Consider the following 8,057-nt stretch of genomic DNA (forward strand, 5'->3'; position numbering starts at 1 on the left):
AAGTTATGCGTGAACGTAATCCTCATAACTTCCCTCTAGACCTAGCTTCTATCAAAGTTCCATCTACAAATGGATAAGATCCGATCTTAGTGTATAGGAGTTATTGAAAAAAATAATAATAATAAAGGAGCAATAAACCCTTTCTTGTTCTATCAAGAGGGCATTATTGCTCCTTTGTTTTCTTTTTAATTACTACTACTTTTTTTAGTCATATTTTACTTACATAGACTTTTATTCGTTACATTACCGAAAAAGAAATAAAGGGGATTATTTTTCTTAGGGGTTGATTGAAGATTGAGTATTATTTGTTTGTTCTATATGCATTTTTATTTTCATTTATCTACCCATCTTTTGTGAAGTTTTTTTGACATTTAAATTTGAAATTAAAACGAGAAAAATTAGAATTTTTGCTTAATATTTTTATCTCTTAAAATAGCTCACAAATAAGCAAATAAGAAAGAAGATAAATGAAATGGTCGAAATTCAACCTTTTGTCTTAAAATCAAAAAAACTAAGAGGGGCGGATTTAGCCAAGTGGATTAAGGAAGTAGATTGTGAATCAACCATGCGCAGGTTCAATTTCCATCATTTGCCCATAACTAAAATGATATCATTATCCTCCTATTTTTTTTTGTTTTTGTAAAGACGAAGAAAGAAATTCTATTTTCTCGCCTATTTGCTAGGTGACGAAGAATCAAATTATCACTATATTTATTCCTTTTTCTACTTCTGCTTCCAAGTACAGGATAACCCCAAGGGGTTGTGGGATTTTTCTACCAATTGGGGCTCTCCCTTCACCACCCCTATGGGGATGGTCTACAAGGTTCATAACTACTTCTCTTACTACAAGACGCTTACCTATCCAACCCTTAGATCCAGCTCCACCCAAACCTTTCTGGTTCGCCCCAACATTCTCCACTTGTCTGACTATTGCTAAGCTATTTTTGGATATCAAACGGACCTCCCCAGAAGGTAATTTTAATGTGGCTAATTTCTCTTCTTTTGCAATCAATTTCGCTACAGCACCCGCTGCTCTAACTAATTGTCTACCCTTTCCAAGTGTGATTTCTATGTTATGTATGACCATACCTAAGGGCATATCAGTTGAAGTAGATTCTTCTTTTTGATCAATAAAAATCCCTTCCCATACTGTACAAGCTTCTTCCAAAGTATACGGCTTTCTGGATGTAGATGATGATATCTATACAGATGGATCTTTTATATATCGTACAATGAAGTACCACATGGGTGGATACCTATATGAATCCAAATCTGCTGAATCACTCATGGAATGATCTTCTACATCCTAGTTCTTCCCATTTCATCATCTGGTTTATGTTCTTCATGTAACATTCAAATCGAATGACTCTATTAAATCACGTCGATACTTCCACATATTATGGGTAACGTAGGATACTTCTCTATTTTTTCCCCGGGGAATCTTCAGAATTCCTACTACTTAGCTTTCAATTCGCCTCTGACCATCAAATGAAATGTGAATAAACCGTCCTCCTTTCTTTGAAAGTTTGAAAGAAAGGGTGCTTCCGGTTCTGTTGGTGCTTGAAATAATTTTGTCTTTTCCATATTACTTTATCTCTATAGTCAATAACTTTATATGAGGAACGATTGAACTCAATCACTTGCTGTCGTTACTCTTTAGTTTTCTGTTGAGGTCTATCCTATAGAGGTACTCAAATTGGATCATTGATTGATTTCCAGGTTTCGTCGTAAACCTAATTGGTTACTTCCAATTACGTAAATCAATAGTTCAAACCGTACTCAAAGGTAGAGCATTTCCCCTTTTTATAGGAACTGTTGTACCAGAAATAATGGTATCTCCAATTATAGCCCCTCTGGGATGTGAAATATATCTCTTCTCACCATCCCCATAGTTAATGAGACAAATGTATGCATTTCGATTAAGGTCGTATTCTATGGTTAAGATTCTACCATATATATCTTTTTCATTCCATCGAAAATCAATTTTACGGTATAGACGCTTATGGCCTCCCCCTCTATGCCTTGTGATAAAATTCCTCTGGCATTACGACGTTTACCACAATGATGTTGTCCATAGATCAAATTAATTCGTGGATTGAATTTTACTTGACTATCTACGTTTCCATTGTGTGTGCTTGGGGTAGAAGTTTTATAAAAATGGATTGCCATGCTATTAAGTATTTTGATTTAACTTCTTTTCTTTCTAAGGGGTGGAATATAATAACCCGGTTGAAGCGTAATGATCATATGTCTATAATGCATTTTCTGTCCCATAATAGGTCCCATCCTTCGACCCTTTCCCGAAAGTCGATGACTATTCATAGCTATTTCCTTAATACCAAAGAAGAGTTCAACCTAATGCTTTATTTCTATCCTAGTTGATCTTGATTTGACGTTAGAATTATATTAATTTTTCCCCAATAATCGAATACTTTTGTCTGTAAATACTGTATATTTGATTCCATCCATAAATCTATTTTCTTCCCTATGAGTTCTAGTCTCAATAAGAATGCTAGTTCTTACTGTTCATTTATTATGATATGAATACACCGCAATTCCTTATGTATGGATGATGCGATTCCATTGATATAGAGCCAATTCCAATAGACTTATTGGAGGGTTCCATTGGCATGCATCCAATAGGAATTAAACCTACGAATTCGCCAATTATGAGTTGGACGCTTTAACCATTTGGCCATGGATGCTTAGCGGGGATCCTCGTACATGGTAAATAACCAAATTCCAATTGAAATGAAATCTTTAGGATAAATCAATGCAATTTAGGAGGAATCAATGAAAGGACATCGATTCAAATCTTGGATTTTCGAATTGAGAGAGTTATTGAGAGAGATCAAGAATTCTCACTGTTTCTTAGATTCATGGACCCAATTCAATTCAATGGGATCTTTCATTCACATTTTTTCCTGGTAAGAACGTTTTCTAAAACTCTTTGACCCTCGAATTTGGAGTATCCTACTTTTACACAATTCACGGGGGTCAACAAGCAATCAATATTTCACTATTAAGGGTGTAATACTCTTTGTAGTAGCGGTCCTTATATATCGTATTAACAATCAAAATATGGCTGAAAGAAAAAATCTCTATTTGAGAGGGCTTCTTCCTATACCTATGAATTCCATTGGACCCAAAAATGATACATTGGAAGAATCCGTTGGGTCTTCCAATATCAATATGTTGATTGTTTCAAACCTGTATCTTCCAAAAGGAAAAAAGATCTCTAAGAGTTGTTTCCTGAATTCGAAAGAGAGTACTTGGGTTCTCCCAATAACTAAAAAGTGTAGCATGCTTAAATCTAACTGGGGTTCACAGTGGTGGAGGAATTGGATCGGAAAAAAGAGAGATTCTAGTTGTAAGATATCTAATGAAACCGTCGCTGGAATTGAGATCTTATTCACAGAGAAATATATCAAATATCTGGAGTTTCTTTTTGTATATTATATGGATGATCCAATTGCAAGGACCATGATTGGGAATTGTTTGATCGTCTTTCTCTGAGGAAGAGGTGAAATAAAATCAACTTGAATTTGGGACCGCTATTCCAAATCTTAGTGAAACATTGGATTTCTTATCTCATGTCTGCTTTTCGTGAAAAAATACCAATTGAAGTGGATGGTTTCTTCAAACAACAAGGGGCTGGGTCAACTATTCAATCAAATGATATTAAGCATGTTTCCCATCTCTTCTCGAGAAATAAGTGGGCTATTTCTTTGTAAAATTGTGCTCAATTTCATATGTGGCAATTCCGTGAAGATCTCTTAGTTGGGGGAAGAATCTGCACAAATCGGATTTTTTGAGGAACGTATCAAGAGAGAATTTGATTTGGTTAGACAATGTGTGGTTGGTAAACAAGAATCGGTTTTTTAGGAAGGTATGGAATGTATCGTCAAATATTCAATACGATTATACAAGATCTAGTTTCATTCAAGTAACGGATTCTAGCGAACTGAAAGGATCTTCTGATCAATTCAGAGATCATTTGGATTCCATTAGTAATGAGGATTTGGAATATCACACATTGATCAATCAAAGAGAGATTCAACAACTAAAAGAATGATTCTTTGGGATCCTTCCTTTCTTCAAATGGAAGGAACAGAGATAGAATCAGACCGATCCCCGAAATGCCTTTCTGGATATTCCTCAATTTCCCGGCTATTCATGGAACGTGAGAAGCAGATAATCATCTGCTTCCGAAAAAAATCGAAGAATTTCTTGGGAATCCTACTAGATCCGTTTGTTCTTCATATGGGTTTGAATCCTACTGAGAGGTCCACTAGAGATCAGAAATTGTTGAAGAAACAACAAGATCTTTTTTTTGAACTTTCCAGGCGATCAAAAAATAAAGAAATGGTTAATATATTCAAGATAATTATGTATTTACAAAATACTGCCTCAATTCATCCTATTTCATCAGATCCGAGGTGTGATAGGGTTCTAAAGGATGAACCGGATATGGACAGTTCGAATAAGATTTCATTCTTGAACAAAAATCCATTTTTTGATTTATTTCATCTATTCCATGACTGAAATAGGTGAGGATACACGTTACAACATGATTTTGAATCAGGAGAGAGATTTCAAGAAATGGCAGATATGTTCACTCTATCAATAATCGAGCTAGATCTAGTGTATCATAAGGGATTTGCCTTTTTTATTGATTTCTACGGATTAGATAAAAAAAATTCTTGAATGAGGCTAGGCATGAATCGGAAAAGAAATCTTTATTGGTTCTACCTCCTATTTTTTTATGAAGGGAATGAATCTTTTTCTGGAAGGATAAAAAAAGGGTCCGGATCTCCTGCGGGAATGATTTGGAAGATCCAAAACTAAAAAGAGTGGTATTTGCTAGCAACAAAATAATGGAAGCAGTCAATCAACATAGATTGATCCGAAATCTGATTCAAATCCAATATAGTACCTATGGGTACATAAGAATTGTACTGCATCGATTCTTTTTAATGAATCGATTAGATCGTAACTTCGAATATGGAATTCAAAGGGATTAAATAGGAAAGGATACTCTGAATCATAGAATTATAATGAAATATACGATCAACCAACATTTATCGAATTTGAAAAAAAGTTAGTTCGATCCTCTTATTTTGATTTCTCGAATTGAGAAATCTATGAATTGAGATCCTGATGCATATAGATACAAATGATCCAATGGGAGCAAGAATTTCTAGGAACATTTAGAAGATTTTATTTCTGAGTAGAAGAGCCGTTTACAAGTAGTGTTCAATTAATTACGTATTAATCAATATTTGATTGATTGGTCTGAGGTTATCGACAAAAAAGAATTGTTTAAGCCACTTTGTTTCTTTTTGTCCAAGTCACATCTTTTTTGGTCCAAGTTGCTTTTCTTTTTTGTCTAACTCACTTCATTTTTTGTGTGAGTTTCGAGAATATTCCCATTCATAGGTCCAAGATCTACATCTATGAATTGAAAGGTCCGAATGATCAACTCTACAATTGGTTGTTAGAATCAATAGGTCTTCAAATTGTTCATTTGAAAAAATAGAAACCCTTCTTATTGGATGATCATGATACTTTCCGAAATCAAAATTCTTGATCAATGGAGGAACAATATCACCCTTTTTGTTCAATAAGATCCTAAAGTGGATGATTGACTCATTCCATACAAGAAATAATTGCAGGAAATCCTTTGATAACACAGATTCCTATTTCTCAATGATATTCCACAATTAAGATAATTGGCTGAATCCTGTGAAACCATTTCATAGAAGTTCGTTGATATCTTCTTTTTATAAAGCAAATCGACTTCGATTCTTGAAAAATCCACATCATTTCTGCTTCTATTATAACATAAGATTTCTCTTTTCTATGGAAAAGGCCCGTATCTATAATTATGATTTTACGTGTGGACAATTCCTCAATATCTTGTTCATTCACAACAAAATATTTTCTTTGTGCGTCGGTAAAAAAAAAACCTTTTTAGGAGGAGAGATACTATTTCACCAATAGAGTCACAGGTATCTAACATATTCATAGCTAATTATTTTCCACAAAGTGGTGATGAAACATATAACTTGTACAAATCTTTCCATTTTCCAAGTCGATACGATCCATTCGTTCGTAGAACTATTTACTCGATCGTAGACACTTCTGGAACAACTCTAATAGAGGGACAAATAGTCAATTTTGAAAGAACATATTGTCAACATCTTTCAGATATGAATCTATCTGATTTAGAAGGGAAGAACTTGCATTAGTATCTCAATTTCATTTCAAACATGGGTTTGATTCACACTTCATGTTCTGAGAAATATTTATGATCCAAAAAGAGAAAAAAACTGGAGTCTTTCAAGAAATTCATTGAGAAAGGGCAGATCATAGAATAGATAGTGCTTTTTCAACTCTCTCAAAATGGAATCCATTTCAAACATATATGCCATGCTTGCTTACTTCGACAGGGTACAAATATCTAAATTCGATATTTTTAGATACTTTTTTAGACCTATTACCGATACTAAGTAGCAGTAAAAAACTTGTATCCATTTTTCATGATATTATGCATGGATCAGGTATATCATGGTGAATTCTTCAGAAAAATTGTGCCTTCCATAATGGAATCTGATAAGTAAGATTTCGAGTAAGTGTTTACATAGTCTTCTTCTGATCGAAGAAATGATTCATCGAAATAATGAGTCACCATTGATATCGACACATGTGAGATCGCCAAATGTTCGGAAGTTCCTCTATTCAATCATTTTCCTTCTTCTTGTTGCTGGATATATCGTTCATACACATCTTCTCTTTGTTTCCCGTGCCTCTAGTGAGTTACAGAAATAGTTCAAAAAGGTCAAATCTTTGATGATTCCATCATCTATGATTCAGTTGCGAAACTTCTGTATAGGTATCCTACATCTGAACTGAATTCTTTCTGGTTAAAGTATCTCTTTCTAGTTGCTCTGGAATAATTAAGAGATTCTCTAGAAAAAATACAAGGTTCTGCATCTGGCGGCAACATGCTTGGTCTCGCTTATGGGGTCAAATCAATACGTTCTAAGAAGAAATATTTGAGTATCAATTTCATCGATCTCATATCAAATCCCATCAATCGAATCACTGTTTCGAGAAATACGAGACATCTAAGTCATAAAAGTAATGAGATCTATTCATTGATAAGAAAAAGAAAAAAATGTGAATGGGGATTGGATTGATGATAAAATAGAATCCTAGGTCGTGAATAGTGATTCAATTGATGATGAAGAAAGAGAATTCTTGGTTCAGTTCTCCGCCTTAATGAAAGAAAAAAGGATTGATCAAATTCTATTGAGTCTAACTCATAGTGATTAATTATGAAAGAATGACTCAGGTTATCAAATGATTGAACAATCAGGAGCAATTTACTTACGATACTTAGTTGACATTCATAAAAAGTATCTATTGAATAATGAGTTCAATACATCCTGTTTAGTAGAAAGATGGGTATTCCTTGCTCATTATCAGACAATCACTTATTCACAAACTTTGTGTGGGACTAATACTTTTCATTTTCCATCTCATGGAAAACCCTTTTCGCTCTGCTTAGCCTTATCGACCTCTAGGTGGATTTTAGTGATAGGCTCTATAGGAACTGGATGATCCTATTTGGTCAAATACCTAGCAATAAACTCCTATGTTCCTTTCATTACGGTAATTCTGAACAAGTTTCTGGATAACAAGCCTAAAAGTTTTCTTATTGATGATATCATATTGATGATAGTGACGATATTGATGATAGTGACAATATTGATGCTAGTAACGATGTCGATTGTGACATTGATACGGAGATAGAATTGCTAACTATGATGAATGCGCTAACTATAGATATGATGTTAGAAATAGACCAATTTTATATCACCCTTCAATTGAATTAGCAAAAGTAATGTCTCCTTGCATAATATGAATTCCAAACGTTCATGATTTGGATGTGAATGAGTTGATTTACTTATCCTTCTGTCTATTAGTGAACCATCTCTCTGAAAGATATTCCATTAGAAATATTCTTGTTATTGCTTCGACACATATTCCCT

At 34.1% G+C, this 8,057-nt stretch overlaps 1 pseudogene; it reads right to left on the reverse strand.

Moving 5' to 3' along the window:
• Window positions 1-599: 599 nt before the first annotated feature.
• LOC111368901 lies at window positions 600-1,584 on the reverse strand (annotated as a pseudogene).
• Between the last annotated feature and the right edge of the window lie 6,473 nt (window positions 1,585-8,057).

This window comes from Olea europaea, chromosome 19 (assembly GCF_002742605.1).
Source record: "Olea europaea var. sylvestris chromosome 19, O_europaea_v1, whole genome shotgun sequence".
NCBI lineage: Eukaryota > Viridiplantae > Streptophyta > Magnoliopsida > Lamiales > Oleaceae > Olea > Olea europaea.